Raw genomic sequence first — 17,835 nt, 5'->3', positions numbered from 1 at the left:
GGTTCAGGTAAATTAGGATTAGATAAGAATATTATATTGAGTTTAGAGAACAATTCCGCCTTGAGATTTTCTTTTGTTAAACCTAAACACGTGAATAAAACTGAATCAAATAAGGTTTTAGTTAAAAAGCATTCCCTGTGGGTTCGATATCTTTTATTACTACAAGCGTATACCATGCACTTGCGGAAATCGCTCAACAAGTTTTTGGCGTCGTTACCGGGGAATGCCAAAATTTTTGACAAAATTTTAGATTTTTCGTGTTTTATTTCGAATCTAGGTTTAAACATACTTATTTTAACTTTTATAATTTACTAATTTATTTATTTTTCAAATTCTGTTTTGTAGGTAGTTTCGGTTCGTGCAAGATTTTAGGTTCATGCGCAGTTCTCGAAGTTCAGGCATTACCAGACCCTATAGACCCAGAAATTGAGAAAACCATTAGGAAGAACAAGAAAAACAAGAAAAACAAAAATAAGACTCCAGTAAAAACATTTACCGAGCCAGAAAAAATGGCAGATCCATCAACACTTATGGATTACGCTAGGCCATGTGTGGCCGGTGTGACCAATAGTATCGTTAGACCCAGAATCACCGCAAACCAATTTGAAATTAAGCCAGCTTTGCTTAATATATTGCAAAATAATGTAACATTTTACGGGTTACCTAACGAAAATCCTAACACCCATTTAACAAATTTCCTTGAAATTTGTGACACTTTTAAAATCTCAGATGTGACTGCAGAAGCAATCAAACTTCGCCTCTTTCCTTTCACTTTGAAGGATAGAGCCAAAAAATGGTTAACTTCTATGCCAGCCGCAACTTTTGCCACTTGGGAACAATTAGCCCAAGCATTTTTATCGAAATATTTTCCTTTAGCAAAAACCGCAAGATTCATAAAGGAGTTAACATCTTTTTCTCAAAATGATAATGAGACTCTTTATGAAACTTGGGAACGTTTTAAAGAACTTCAACGTTTATGCCCACACCACCAATTACCCGCTGAACTTTTAATGCAAACATTTTACAATGGACTAAATCCTACAACTAGGGGTTCATTAGATGCTATGTCGGGAGGGCTATTTATGAAGAAAACATCAGCCCAAGCAAGAGAACTTTTGGAGGAAATGGCAATCAACAGCAGTATGTGGCCCGCGGAATGTGGACATATACCGGTGGCAAAACCATCATCCTCAACCACACCATCAGTTAAAGGTATAGTTGAACTTGATCCAGTCGCGATGTTACAAGCCCACTTTTCTGCTTTATCACACAAAATTGATAAGTTTATGGCACCACGCGATACTAATGGTAATCCAATCCAAACGGATGTGGATTATGAAAACATGAGTGAGATAGAACAGGTAAATTTTGTCCAAGGGCAAAACCAAACTAATAATCCTTATTCTAATACTTATAATTCTGGATGGAGGAATCATCCTAACTTTAACTGGAAAGATAATAATAACAATAATGCAAGTGCTAATCAAAATCGTACCACTAATTATCAAAATCAGTCAAGAGATACGATTAGCACTTTATCTTCTAAAATCGACAAGTTTATAGATGCTATCAGTGGAAAAATAAGTAATTACGACGATGGTTTTAAACGGATCGAAAATAAATTCGATCAGCTTATTAAAAACCACTCATCTAGCATCCATAATTTGGAGGTTCAAATTGGTCAACTTGCTAAATCAATTCCATCCCGAAAAGGGGGAAGTCTTCCTAGCCATACGGAAGAAAATTCGAAAGAGCAGATAAAGGCTATCACTCTTCGTTCAGGGAAAAATTATCAAGGGCCGGAAATGCCCAAAGATGCAACATTACCAGGAACTGATTTACCAAAGTCCAAAGAAGATATCTTAAACACAAATAGTTCACCATTTGACACAAGTACCAAAACTTTTGTACCCAAACCACCTTTTCCGCACAAAGTCCGAAATAAGGACTATGACAAATAACTTCTAACGTTTTTGGATAAACTTAAAAATTTGCACATCAATTTAACGTTTATGGATGCAATCACACAAATTCCTAACTATGGTAAGTTTTTAAAAGATTTAATTTCAAAGAAAATCAGTTGGGAAGGAATTTCATCCATTTCATTAATTGAAGATTGTAGTTCAATCGTGTCAATTAATTTGCCCACTAAACTCAAAGATTCCGGATGTTTTACTATTCCGTGTAAGTTGGGAGACATTGAATTCCCAAGTTGTCTTTGTGATTTAGGAGCAAGTATAAACTTAATGTCGTTATCTATTTTTAACAAGTTAGGTTTAGAAGAAGATATCAAACGTACCTATATGGTTTTGCAATTAGCGGATCAAACCACTAAGAGACCATATGGTATAATTGAAGTTGTTTTAGTCAAAGTCGATAAATTTATTTTTCCTACCGATTTTGTTATATTAGACTTTGCATATGATGTAAATTGCCCTTTAATTTTCGGTAGACCGTTTATGAACACGGGACGCGCTCTAGTAGATGTGTCGGAAGGGAAGGTAGTTTTAAGGATAGGAGAAGATAAGATCGAGTTTAATATGAACAAAGCGATGAAATACCCTATGGAGGAATTCGCTTGTATGAAACTTGATTTAGTCGAGGAATGTGTCAATGACGTTATTCAGAGTGAAGAAATAATTGAACCTATAATAGGTGAGGAATTAGAAGATAAGGACCCAGAGCCTTTGATTCGAGAAGATGGACCAGTTCCGCCTTCAATTGTAATACCCCCTAAATTAGAACTTAAAGAGTTACCCAATCATTTGAGGTACGCTTTCTTAGGCGAAGGCGATTCTCTACCTATAATTATTTCTAACAAATTAACAAATGATCAAGAAGAAAAATTGAAAGAAGTTGTTAGAAATAGGATAGGAAGTATAGGATGGCAAATTTCAGACTTAAAAGGAAATAATCCTAGTATCGTAATGCATAGAATTCACTTAGAAGAGGATAAGCCACCTAAAGCGGATATGCAAAGACGCTTAAATCCGAACATGAAAGAAGTAGTAAAAAATGAGATTACTAAACTTCTCGACAATGGAATCATTTATCCGATTTCGGATAGTGAATGGGTTAGTCCAATACATTGTGTACCCAAAAAAGGAGGCATAACTGTTGTAAGGAATGACGAAGGTGAATTGATACCTACACGAACCACCACCGGTTGGAGGGTTTGTATAGACTATAGGAACCTAAACAAATCAACTAGGAAATATCATTTTCCTCTACCTTTCATTGATCAAATGATCGAAAGGATAGCCGGTCATGCATTTTACTATTTCCTAGACGGTTATTCCGGATTCTTTCAAATTTACATTTACCCGGATGACCAAGATAAAACAACCTTCACGTGTCCTTATGGAACATTTGCATATAGGAGAATGCCTTTTGGTCTATGTAATGCACCAGCAACATTTCAACGATGTATGACAGCAATATTTAATGACTTCATTGAAGAAATAATGGAAGTTTTCATGGATGATTTTTCAGTTTATGGAGATTCTTTCGATGCATGTTTACAGAACTTAGATAAAGTATTGTCTAGATGTGAGGAAACGAATTTAGTATTAAATTGGGAAAAATGTCATTTCATGGTAGACAAAGGAATTGTTTTAGGTCATAAGATATCTGAAAAAGGTTTAGAAGTGGACAGAGCAAAGACTTCAGTTATAGAAAAATTACCCCCACCAACCACTGTTAAGGGAGTAAGATCATTTTTAGGTCATGCATGTTTTTACAGAAGGTTTATAAAGAACTTTTCTGTAATCTCCAAACCACTTACTAATTTGCTTATAAAAGATTCAACTTTTGATTTTAATGAGGATTGTTTACAAGCTTTCAATACTTTGAAAACGGCTTTAGTCAGTACACCTATAATATCGAAACCCGATTGGAATCTACCTTTCGAAATTATGTGCGATGCGAGTGACTTAGATGTAGGATGTGTATTAGGTCAAAGGAAGGATAAGAAACTTCATGTTATATATTATGCGAGTCACACATTGTCCGGTGCACAGTTAAATTACACCACAACTGAAAAAGAAATGTTAGCAGTAGTTTTTGCATGTGATAAGTTTCGATCTTACTTGTTAGGATCTAAAGTCATCATTTATACATATCATGCAGCTTTACGATATTTATTTGCTAAGAAAGATGCAAAACCGCGTCTTATTAGATGGGTTTTATTATTGCAAGAATTTGACATAGAGATTAAAGATAAAAAGGGAGTTGAAAACCTTGTCGCCGATCATCTATCAAGACTTGAGGATGAAAACGGTCCCATCGGTGAAACATTAGGCATTCGAGATGATTTCCTCAATGAACATCTCATGCAAGTACAAAGTGCCATAGCTCCATGGTATGCGGATATAGCCAATTACTTAGTTGCACATGTTGTGCCAGATGGATTGAATCCTCAGCAAAAGAAGAAATTCTTTTTAGAGGTTAAGAGATATTTTTGGGAAGATCCATTTCTGTTCAAAACATGCGGCGATGGAATACTTAGGAGATGTGTTAGTGAGTTTGAATATGACTCTATAATGTTGGAATGTCATGCTAGCGCTTACGGAGGTCATAATAGCGTAAGCAAAATAGCAGCTAGAATACTTGAATGCGGATTCTTTTGGCCTACTTTGTTTAAAGATGTCCGTTCATTTATTGTCCGCTGTGATAAATGTCAAAGAACCGGGAATATAGGAAGGAAAGATGAGATGCCTCTCACGAACATGTTGGAAGTTGAAATCTTCGACGGATGGGGGATTGATTTCATGGGTCCTTTTCCTACTTCTTTTGGCAAAAATTATATATTAGTAGCCGTAGATTATGTTTCAAAGTGGGTTGAAGCAATTGCAACCCCGACAAATGATTCTAAGGTAGTTGTTAAGTTTTTAAATGCAATATTCTGTCGATTTGGAGTTCCTAGAGTTATGGTAAGCGACGGTGGTACTCATTTCGTAAATAGAAGTTTTGAGTTACTTATGAAAAAATACGGAGTACACCACCGTATCTCTACGCCGTACATCCTCAAACGAATGGTCAAGCGGAAATTTCAAATAGAGAACTCAAATGGATACTTGAGAAAACAGTTTCGTCTTTTTGAAGAGACTGGGCACATAAATTTAACGATGCATTATAGGCATACCATACTGCATTTAAAACACCTATTGGAATGAAACCTTATAGATTAGTCTATGGTAAATCTTGTCATTTGCCGGTTGAGTTAGAACATAAAGCATATTGGGCTATAAAAACCCTTAATTATGATTTGCAACGCGCAGGGAAAAAGCGTTTGTTCGACTTAAACGAGTTGGATGAATTACGCCATTTGTCCTACGAAAATGCAAGAATTTATAAGGAAAAAGTTAAAAAGTGGCATGATGCCAAAATCAAAATTAAAAACTTTAATGTTGGGGATAAAGTCTTACTTTTTAATTCGAGATTAAAGTTATTTCCAGGTAAGCTAAAATCTAGATGGACTTGACCATTTTTTGTTGTTAAAACATTTGATTACGGAACTTTGGAGCTAGAAAAGTCCAATGGCGATCGATGTAAGGTCAATGGAAATCGTTGCAAGATTTATTTCGACGGAGCTCCAATTCAAGCAATTGGATCCGTGGACTACTTCTATGAAAAATAATTTATTTAGTTTTCATGTTTTTAATTTATAGTTTTTCTTATTTTATGTTCATAATTTTTATTTTTCTTTTTAATTTATTTATTTTTATTTTTATTTTTATTTTGTGTACAAATAAGTTTTGTCAACATTAAAATTTTAATTTAGTCATGTTTTGAAAATGATTTCATTAAGTGTTAAGTGTTATTGAGAAATTAAATATGCAGAAATCTCAGTCGAGATTTTCCATGTTTCAGGATTTGGAAATCTCAGTTGAGATTCCGAAAATCTCAGTTGAGATTTTCTGTCTTTTCCAATTTGAAATAACTGTAAGGGATTACAGCCATCTGATTTTAAAATTTCTGTCAGTTGAATCGAAGAGGTATCACTTTTGCATCTTTTCTTTTTAACAGACATAACTTTTCACTTACATGTCTTATATATTCCTGTAGGATCAAACTTATTCCATTTTCATTTCATCTTTCTGAATTTCCTTCTCAAATTCTCAATCCTACAGACTTTATTTTCTTCTCTCTCACAGACATGACTAAGTCTTTGAAAAATGTTCGAAAACACTCTTCTGCTCAAAACGGGAAAATTGATATCTCTGATCGTTATGGCGCATGGTTTCCAATCTATAATCATGACGAAGGGAAACGTTTTCTGCAGTTCAGATATGCTCAATTCTTTGGCATGATGTATATGGACGAGTTTCTGAACGAGGAACTCGGGATAAGCGAAGATATAGATCGCTATCTGACTAATTTGGGAAGGACCAAATTTGCTTCTATGAAATTTCCTATAATTGGGAATTGGGTTTTAGAGTTTCTATCCACCGTTCGATTCGTCAATAAGAGACGTGTTCGTCTCAGTTTTCGTTGGGCAGGTATTCACTTTTGGATATCCAGAACTTCATAATTGGTTTGGATTTCCACCCCGAGACACAACTCAGCACCATCCTGGACGGGATATGACTTCTGCAGATATATGGAGGATGTTAACAGGGTTTTGGCGTTTCGATCCACGTCTTTCCTTCAACAAATCCATAAATTCTAACTCCATGCTGTATTTACACAAATTCCTCTGTCATAGTCTTTTTGGTCGAGTCAGTAGCAATGTTGTGAAAGATACTGATCTTTATGTGTTAGGCGACGTTTTCCAAGGCAACTCAGTGAACTCCTCGAAGATTCTAATGGAGGGGTTAGTTGCTGCTTCCCGTTCGAAGAACCGGAAGATTGGGTTCACCAATATCATTTGTGGAATCATTCTAGGAGCCAAGGGAACCATTTCTGCCCCTTGGACTGATACGGAACCTTTCCCTATTCTTGACTACGAGTTCTTGGAGAACGAAGGGCTTGTCAAACGAGTTTTTCATTCTGGTCCAACATTCCTTTCTGCACCAGAGAGACAAGTCTTCATTCAAACGAAGATTAACAGTGCCAATGCACGTCGTTTTTCCACTTCTTAGGGATATAATTTGAGTTTCTGTTGTTTATTGTATATATGAATGTTTATTTATGATTTGAGTTTTTATGAGTAAGATGATTTTATGTACATATATATGTTAAGGTATTGTTTATATTTTCTTTATAATTAATAAAAGTGCATTAATTCTTTATTTTATTTCTTTTATTTAAGGAACAACCCTTGGTTTTTCCTTCAATTTAATGTTTCAGTTTTGTTTATCTCAGTTTCAGGGATTAATATTCACATTAATGTCACTTAATTATAAGAGGAATTGGTTTAGTCGTGTTAAAATTGTCGAAAACAGTCCCGTTTTTACCCAGAAATTTCAGAATCTCAGTTGAGATTCTGAAATCTCAGTTGAGACAGCAACAGGGCAGCTTTCAGGCACAATTCGACCCCCTTGCCTACTTGCTGTCGCGACTGAGATTTTGAATCTCAATCGCGACTTGCGGCTGATGTGACGGGATTTGGATGGTTTTTTGCATTTAATCCTATTCCTACTCTATTTTACATACCTATTCCCTATCCTAATCAATACATATTACTTACACCTATTTTAATCACCTATTTTTACACCAATCAATCATCTTTTCTCTTCCCAATACCAAGATTCACTCATCTTCCCCATAAATCTTTACCCTATTCATCTTCTTCTTCCCTAAATCACCACCATTATCTTTTACTCTTCCTTTCATCCTTTCATATTTTCTTCATCTCTTTCACCAAATTTCACAAACAAAATGCCTAGAAAAAAGACCGTTGCTAACAAAACTAAGGCCACCGAAGTCAATCGATTACGGGTTCAATATGGAGCACCGTTCGATATTGCGACGGAAGCCGAAGGACGCAAATTTCACTGTTTTTCTAATAGCCAAATAGAGTTCGTCGACATGCTTTTCCTTGACACCGACACGGTAAACACATTTTCTTTTACCGAACGTATTGATGAATATTTATCCGTTCTTGGTTGGAAAAGATTTTCTAGTATGCGTTTTTCAAGTATTAAATCGCATATTATTGAATTTTTGGTTACTCTAACCTATGACAAGAAGAAAGGAGTTATCTCTTTTCGGAATAATGGAGTTCGTTTTGATGTTGGGTATGCGGCCATGAACCGATGGTTTGGACTTCCTACTCGGAATTTTTATTCCAAACCAAAGCCTTTTAATTCACACACGGTATATGCTTGTAGTAATAAAAGATATCGAACCCAAAGGGAACGCTTTTTAACTAAAACCTTATTTGATTCAGTTTTATTCACGTGTTTAGGTTTAACAAAAGAAAATCGTTTAATTGATTGAATTGGTTCGGGTAAATTAGGATTAGATAAGAATATTATATTGAGTTTAGAGAACAATTCCGTCTTGAGATTTTGATTACAAGACAGATACTTCCGTAATTGGAATAAATAGAAGGTATAAAACTTATTTTCATAAAGCAAAGAAAACAACTTTAACTTTGGTAAGATTATGGACATGTAATAATATAGGAATTTATTCAATTGAATGGCTTTGAACTGTAGAAATCTCTCTGGTTTGGAGCAGATTTCTACCTTAATCAGATTAGTATTTTATATCCGATAAGCCGCGATCAGCGATCATATCATCCGTAAAAACTAATTCTGTCAAGTGTTCAACAAAGTTCTTATAAGAATAAGATGGAATAGAACGTTTTAATAAAAACACCAATTTATCATTTTGAAAATCATTTTGTCACAACAATATCAAAATAACAACAGAAAGAATGTATTGAATAAAATAAATATATCATTAATGAAATGTGAATCTTCACAAGTTAACAGAGAAGTAGAAACATGGAAAGCATTGCGATGAAAACTTTGAGATCCGGGTTGTCAATCTTTCCCTCAAACTCCGTAGGTTTGTCAGACCCTGTGCGCTTCAGCCGTTAATTCTCCTCGCTGAATCTTCGGAATAGAGACTGGTTAGTCCGCTACCAGAATGAAAACTTGTCTCTGATCAACCTTTGAAACTAAACTAATACTGTGTTTATAACTAATCTAATAACAACTTGTGTACATCAAGTTTGTTTGCAGAAATGAAATCTAACTTTCTGATTCTTTTCTGAATCAGAAACTCAACATAATAACTCTCATCTCTAACTTTTCTAACTTAACTAACAACATTAATTTCTGAAATGGATCACTTATTTATAGTTGTTGAAGGGTTGTAAATGATGGGTCGTGTCCGTTGGTGAAGGGTCGCTTTTATCCAAACGAACAGACGCGTTTCTTGGATTAAAACATGTGAAATATGTGCAGAATGCTTCACTGTCGCGACTGAGATTCTGAAAATCTCAGTCGCGACAAGGGGTGCAGGGGCGAGTTGAAGATTCCGTTTTTTTTCGTGACGGCTTTCGTAAGTCACGACTGAGATTATGAAAATCTCAGTCGCGACAGGGACTTGTCTCCCCGTCTCTCGACTGCTTCTTGTCCTCCTTGAGCGTTCTTCTGACTGATACGTATTCTCGGTACGTTTTTTAGGTTTTTTCTCCATTTTAGCTCCGTTTTAGCTCCTATTTGGATTTAACCAAATAATTAAGTACCTTGTATCAAAGAAGTAAATAAAGACGTAAAAGTATTCAAAATAAATATAATTAGCACGTTTTCAATGTAAATTTAACGTATTTATATATGATATTTTAGGTATATTTTGGGCTTAACAGCGGTCGATGACCAGGGTTGCTAGAGAGAGCCATTTTACCTACGGTCGATGACCGAGGTTGCTATTGAGAGCCATTTTACCTACGGTCGATGACCGAGGTTGCTAGAGAGAGCCATTTTACCTACGGTCGATGACCGAAGTTGCTAGAGAGAGCCATTTTACCCGCGGTCGGTGACTAGGGTTGCTAGAAAGAGCCATTTACCTATGTTCGACTTAGACTAGGGTCCCCAGGAGAAGCGTCTGCCGGCCCCCGATTCAAAGGCAAGGACGGGACAGATAAGGCGAAAATCGAAGACAAGGCAAGAGCGTGCGGCGCGGAGATCAAGTATTCCTCCTCCTACTCTATATGTGTCTTTTACTTTAATATATTTCCATTGCATGTGCTGCGTTAGCAAAAAACGTTTTCAAAACACACACATCACTGTCAAGATAGAAAAGTAGGGGCAACTGTAGACACCGAGTCGGAGGACCTGTGACGAAAACCCACGACAAATGGCTAAAGCGGTTGATTCCATTAGTTAGGAAATTTAAAAATCAAAGGGAAACTCGGAGAGCCGGCATGTGATAGCCCCGCTAACAAATTCAGCGTCTCCTGAGTGAGGTCGGGCATGTTCATCGTTGTGTCGATGTATGAGAGGGCCTCGGAAGTCGGACGTTAGCCGATGAGTGACAAGTGTCGCTCCCGGCGATAATCGTCGTTACGTAAATAACGGTGTGCGACGCGTCAAATGCCCGCCCGACGGGCCGGGTGTCGAACGCCGCCCGTCGGACGACGGGCGTCGCTCGTTGAGTGTTGGGCGCAGCCCGAGGCGCGTCGACATCGCCCGACGTTCGATGGATGGACGCCCAACAACGTCGGGCGAACGCCCAACATTCGTTGGGCGAACACCCAACAAGGTCGGGCGAACGCCCAACGGCTGTTGGGCGCGCGCCCAACAACAGTTGGGCGTTCGCCCAACCAAAGTTGGGTGTTCGCCCAACAGAAGTTGGGCGTCCGCCCAACTATTTTGGGCGTGCGCCCAATTCCCGTCGGGCGACGCCCAAATCGTTTTGGGATCCGTGCCTATAAAAGGCACGGATCCCCATGCATTTGAAAAAGGGGGAGGGGGATTTTTGGAGCTTTCCTACTCTAGACATTTTTAGAGAGAGAAAGTCAATTTTTGGGAGAAAATATTTTTTTTCCTAAAAAATCTAAATTTTCTAAAAGTTAAATATTTTACCGAAACACCAAAAAACACCAAAAAATCATAATTCGTGGAATCGACCGACTTCAGCTGTCAATATCGATCTTGAGGTATTATCCGAGGAACTAGACTCGTTTTATTTATTTCATTTATTTAATCATTTATTTTAGAGATAATTTTATTTATTTAGTTAGTTATTTATTTATCACATTTATTTATTTTTCCATATTTATTTAAATTTCGTCACGCATTAAATAAACGTTTGGTTTTGTTTTGAAATAAAAAACCTCGTCTTAAGTCCCAATACGAACCGTGATCCCATTTGAGGGTAGTTCGGGATTAAAACGTTGTATATGTATAGATTTTAGAAAAACTTTTTTTAAATTAACATTTTGAAATAAAACATCGTTTTAGGAGTCTCCGTTATAGACTATGACCCGATTTGGGTAGTTCGGATGCCCAAAATGATAGAATACATTAGATTTAAAACCTTTTAATAAATCTGGAAAGTATAAGGACTGATACTGGTATTCTGCCATTTCTGTCAGTAACAGCAAATTAACGACGGATTTTCCGTCGGTAATCTGCTGGAATCCGAAAATTGCTCGTTTAAACCCGTTTTCTTTACTTTTTGACATTTGATCCTTGTATATATAAGTATATCATCATGTAATATATTTTTGAAAATCATTTTTGGGCTATATAACTATTAATTATATATTATATATCTATCTATTTCCTCTTTGAAATTTAATTCACATTGATTTGGTCTTGTAAAGTAATATATTTGTATATATATGTATTTTGGGGTTTATTCAAGTTATATTAGCTATTATTTGGGTGGAGGTTATTTTCTATATATTTATTATTTGAAACTATTTCGGGATAAATGTTAGTTTTCTATTCATGAATTTCGTCCATTATTCTTACATATTGAGATAAAATGTATTATATTTAGTATTTTTTCATTTTTATTATTGTACCTATATTTAATTATATAATACAGTATCTTTTACTCGTTTTTCCCAATCTATAGATATATCCTTATTTTTGATAAAAATGTATATGTATATTCACTCTATTTTTGTACCTATATGGACATATTTCAAATGTATTACTAAGGTTTGAATTGTGGATCTAATTTTCTAATTGTTGTAATTATGTTGGCATTGAGTGAATGAAAGTGAGGATTAAGGTGAGTAAAAAAGGGAAAATAAACCACAAAGAGAGATTTTAACTTGATTATTTAAACTAATGGTTTCTAGAGGTTCCTAATGTAATTAAAAGGTTTCTCCTTAATTCTTTATCGTTTTCAAAACGATTTCTTAAATATCATGTTTTAAAACCTTAATCCGTTCCCACGACGGATTAAGCGAACCTTGTAATTAAAACTGTTTTCATTGTAAATAACAGAGTTTTGAATCGTTTTCCCAACTAAGCGGTTTTGTACAAAAATTAATGGACTTGTATGCTTAATTGCGTTTTTTTAAAAGCTTCTTATCTCACATTTTTAAAACGCTCGAGTCGTTCCAACGGCGATTCGAGTCGATATCATGTAAATTAACGGGGTGTTGAAACGTATCTAAATCGTTCCAACGGCGATTAAGGTACGAACCATGTAAATAAACTCGTTTTTGGGGAATGAGATTAGCTTAGAGTTAATATACAAATTGAAGCATAAATCACACTGTGAATAAATCAATTCTTTCTTCTCCCTCTCTCTCCTATATACTTATTTATGCAAAATGGGTGATTCTTTACTAAAATGGCTTTCAAATAACATGCTCAAAACGGTTTTCAAAGCGAGAAAGAAAAGGTTTCAAATGAATTTTAAACTTAAAGAAATATGCGATTAGTCCGTTATCGCCTAACACGCTAAGTAGGAGGCCGGTGGTTCATAACCGGGCGATGTCGGGGTGCCTAGTAGCCTTTTTTCAAAAAGGAGCTAGCCTTCTCGGCTCGTACCTAAGTTTCCCGAACCTTCACCGGTCTCCCACAAGGGATCGGTGTTCATTTCCCATTCGTGGGTGGCGACTCTTCCATACTCTAGGCTCCGGTCCTGCCGAGCAGCTTGATTCCGCGATTGGTTGCTTTCAACGCCAATCACAGCATTTGTCGTCAACGGTGTCCACCCCCCGGTCCGCCCGGGCGAGGCCGCGGCACCTACAACTGTCCCCGTGGTTTTTTACTCCTTACATTGAGGGGGTTTTCCACGTAAAAATCGTGCTTGTTCTTTGTGCTTGTGTGGCTGCCATTTTACTATTGTTGTTGCTTCATTTGTGTTTGGTTGTTGCTCTACTAATTAGTTTCCTCATAGATTCATTCAAGTCGGGAAGGATTAATAACGAAGGTTAATTCCGCATTATTGTTGTTACCGTTGTTAGTCCGTTTTTCCCATCAGATTGGTATCAGAGCTTGGCTATTGTTGTTGTTGGATTTGCTTGAATGATGGAGGCTAATACAAGTAGAATGGTGAATTTAAATGGTTCAAATTACCATGTCTGGAAAGGCAAAATGGAGGACCTTCTTTATGTGAAGGATTATTATCTGCCAGTGTTCAGTAAAGATAGGCCTGAGGATAAGTCAGAGTCTGAGTGGACTATTTTGTATCGTCAGGTTTGTGGTTATATCATACAGTGGGTGGATGATAATGTTTTGAATCATATTAGTAGAGAAGAAAATGCACAGGAGTTGTGGAACAAGCTTGAGCAGTTGTATGCTCGAAAGACAGGGAATAACAAGTTGTTCTTGATAAAGCAGATGATGAATTTGAAGTACCGAGATGGGGCTCCTTTGTCAGATCACTTGAATGCCTTTCAGGCAATCATAAATCAGCTTTCTGGAATGGGGATCAAGTTTGAAGAGGAGGTACATGCTTTATGGCTCCTTGGTACATTACCAGACTCTTGGGAGACGTTTAGAACGTCATTGTCTAACTCTGCACCAGATGGGATTATTTCCATGGAATTGGCTAAGGGAAACATGTTGAATGAAGAGATTAGAAGAAAGTCACAAGGTTCCTCTTCACAGTCAGATGTCTTAGTCACAGAGAGGCAGGGGAGAAGTCAAAGCAGAGGTCCGAGTAACAGAGGGAAACATCGCAGTAGTTCCAAGGGTAAGTTTGCCAATGTTAAATGCTACCATTGTGGCAAGAAGGGGCATACCAAAAGATACTGCAGACAGCTGAAGAAAGACAATAAGAAGGGTGCTGAAAACAATCAGAAGAAAGATAACAGTGGTAATGAGAAAGCCGAGGTAAATGCTACTACTGATAATTTCCTGATTTGTGGTGATTGTGATGTTATTAATGTTGCCTATGATGATTCGAGTTGGGTTGTTGATAGTGGTGCTGCATGTCATGTTACATCACGTAGAGATTTTTACTCATCCTACACACCAGGTGATCATGGTGATGTTCATATGGGTAATAATGGAAAATCAAAGGTTGTTGGTATTGGAGAAGTATGTTTGAAGTTTGACACTGGAATGGAAGTGGTTTTACACAATGTGAAACATGTTCCAGATATGAGAATGAATTTGATTTCTATAGGCTTGCTTGATGATGATGGTTACCACAACAGCTTTGGTAATGGTCAATGGAAGCTCACTCGAGGTTCTTTAGTTGTGGCAAGAGGAAGTAAGCACTCTAAGTTGTACATGGCACTTCCAAAGATCTCCAAGAGCATTGTTAATGTGGTGGAGAATTATGATGTGGTTGACTTGTGGCATAAAAGACTTGTCCATATGAGTGAAAAGGGCATATCTATTTTGTCAAAGATGAAGAAGCTATCTGGGTTGGAGAATATACAATTGAAGAAATGTTCTGACTGCTTGGCTGGTAAACAGACCAGAGTTTCATTTAAGAGTCATCCTCCTCACAGGAAGGAGAAGTTACTTGATCTGGTTCATTCCGATGTGTGTGGTCCTATGTCAACTAGGAAAATTGGTGGTTCTCTCTATTTTGTTACATTCATCGATGATTATTCAAGGAAGATGTGGGTGTACACCTTGAAGACAAAAGATCAAGTGTTAGATGCTTTCAAGAAGTTTCAAGCATTGGTTGAGAGACAGACTGGGAAGAAGCTCAAGTGTATCCGTTCAGATAATGGAGGTGAGTATATAGGCCCCTTTGATGCTTATTGTAGAGAGCGGGGTATTCGGCACCAAAAGACTCCTCCAAAGACTCCACAGTTGAATGGCTTAGCAGAACGGACTAACAGGACTCTAGTTGAGAGAGTCAGATGCATTTTGTCTCATGCAGGGTTGCCTAGATCATTTTGGGGTGAATCTTTGAGTACTGTGGTACATGTACTAAATCTTACACCTAGTGTTCCTTTGCAATTTGATGTTCCTGACAGGGTATGGAGCGGCAAAGATGTTTCTTATGATCATTTACGTGTCTTTGGATGCAAGGCTTTTGTGCATATTCCCAAAGATGAGAGATCTAAGCTTGATGTGAAGACTAGGTAATGTGTGTTCATTGGCTATGGACAAGATGAGTTGGGTTACAAGTTGTATGATCCAATTCAGAAGAAAATTGTGAGAAGCTGAGATGTTATCTTTGTGGAAGATCAGACTTTGAAAGATGTTGAGAAGGCAGAGTCAGTTCCTCAGCATATTGATGATCTTCTTGATAGGGTTAAGACAGCTCCTCAGCAGACATATGGCCTTATTGACTTGGATCCAGTTCCTCCTCGACATGTTGATGTAGGAGATGATGTTCAGAATGATGACCAACAGGGTATTGATGATGTTGATGCTCCACAACAGGAAGAGATGGATGAGATTATCCATGAGGAGTTACCAGTACCAGATGTTCCACCATTTGTTCCACTTAGGCGGTTTATCAGAGATCGTCATCCTTCCACCAAGCATCCTACAGATGAGTATGTGTTGTTGACTGATGGGGGAGAACCCGAGAGTTATGCAGAAGCTATAGAAGATGAGCACAAGAAAGAGTGGATTGATGCCATGCAAGATGAGATGAAGTCCTTGTATGAGAATAATACTTTTGAGTTGGTGAAGTTGCCTAAAGGCAAGAGAGCTTTGAAGAACAGGTGGGTGTTCAGAAAGAAGCAAGAAGAGAACTCTTCACAGCCACGGTACAAAGCTAGATTGGTGGTTAAAGGATTCAGTCAAAAAAAAGGTATTGACTTTGATGAGATATTTTCTCCAGTTGTGAAAATGGCATCTATCAGAGTTGTTCTCGGTTTAGCAGCCAGTCTTGATTTGGAGGTTGAGCAGATGGATGTCAAGACTGCATTTCTCCATGGTGACTTAGATAAGGAGATTTACATGGAGCAGCCTGAAGGGTTTCAGGTGAAAGGAAAAGAGGGGTATGTGTGTAGACTTCAGAAAAGTCTATATGGTTTGAAGCAAGCACCAAGGCAGTGGTATAGGAAGTTTGAGTCAGTTATGGGGGAGCAAGGCTACCAGAAGACTACTTCAGATCACTGTGTTTTTGTTCAAAGGTTTGGCCCTGATGACTTTGTTATTTTGTTGCTTTATGTTGATGACATGTTAATTGTTGGCAAGAATGCTGGAAGAATTGCCCAGTTGAAGAAAGAGTTGAGAAAGTCTTTTGCTATGAAAGACTTGGGGCCAGCAAAACAGATTCTTGGCATTAAGATTACTCGAGACAGAGCTGCCAAGAAATTGCACATGTCACAGGAGAAGTACATTGAAAATGTGCTTTGCAGATTCAACATGGATAAAGCTAAAGTGGTTAGTTCTCCTCTTACTACCAACTTTAAGCTCACTGGAAAAGATTGCCCTTCTACGGAGGAAGAGAAGGAAGAGATGGATAGAGTTCCATATGCCTCAGCAGTAGGAAGTTTGATGTATGTTATGGTGTGTACATGGCCTGATATAGCTCATGCAGTAGGTGTTGTTAGCCGTTATATGTCAAATCCGGGTAGGAAGCATTGGGAGGCAGTTAAGTGGATATTTAGATATCTACGGGGTACTTCCAAATTGGGTCTTACATTTGGAAATGAGAAGTCAGTGCTTGTTGGGTACATGGATTCTGATATGGCAGGAGATAAGGATAACCTGAGGTCTACTTCTGGTTATTTGATGACTTTTGCAGGGGGAGCTGTGTCATGGCAATCAAGATTGCAGAAATGTGTTGCACTTTCTACAACAGAGGCAGAGTATATAGCAGCAACAGAAGCAGGTAAGGAGATTTTGTGGTTGAAAAGGTTTGTGCAAGAGCTTGGCTTTAAACAGCAGCGGTATATGATTCTTTGTGATAGTCAAAGCGCGACTCATCTTGCTAGAAACTCTACTTACCATGCTCAAACAAAGCATATTGATGTAAGGTATCATTGGATTAGAGATGCTCTTGAAGAAGGGATGTTTGAACTTGACAAAGTTCATACCGATGATAATGGTTCCGATATGTTGACAAAGGCTTTAGCAAGGGAGAAGCTAAAGGTGTGTTGCTCTATCGCCGGGATGGCGGATTCCTCCTCATAGTCTGAAAGGGGGAGATTTGTTGGGCTTTTCTTACCCATGAGGAGCCCAATTAGGGTTAGGCCCATGCTTTAACCCTAGGAGTATATAAGTGTAAGTTTAAGAGTGTTTTTTAGATCTAATTTTCGGCCACCACAAAAGAAAAGAGAAAGTGAAAGTCCATTCTTCTTCCATTTCGCCCAGCCACACGAAATTGCCCATAGCCGGAGATTGAACCGTTGGATCGTCGTGAAATTTGGACAGGAGCTTCCTAACATCTGTTCTCTTGTTTTCACCGGAGCGATCGTCGTTAGGAGGCTTGGAAGACCAGTTCGTACCAGGGGCAGATCGTAGACAGATTTGTGTCTTCCTTGAGGTTCTTCTTTTCTTTTGTATTGTGATTGATTCCATACTTCTTGAGGGAAAATTCCAAGAT

At 37.6% G+C, this 17,835-nt stretch overlaps 1 non-coding gene across 1 annotated transcript; it reads right to left on the bottom strand.

Annotated features, from left to right (window-relative positions):
- Window positions 1-887: 887 nt before the first annotated feature.
- Window positions 888-994, bottom strand: LOC136220991 (small nucleolar RNA R71). Its single transcript, XR_010684787.1, has one exon. It is a non-coding gene; the product is annotated as a small nucleolar RNA R71 (small nucleolar RNA).
- Between the last annotated feature and the right edge of the window lie 16,841 nt (window positions 995-17,835).

Source organism: Euphorbia lathyris, chromosome 2 (assembly GCF_963576675.1).
Source record: "Euphorbia lathyris chromosome 2, ddEupLath1.1, whole genome shotgun sequence".
NCBI classification, from domain to species: Eukaryota; Viridiplantae; Streptophyta; class Magnoliopsida; order Malpighiales; family Euphorbiaceae; genus Euphorbia; species Euphorbia lathyris.
The sequence above is the reverse complement of the archived record's forward strand: the minus strand, read 5'-3'. Positions and strand labels throughout refer to the sequence as shown.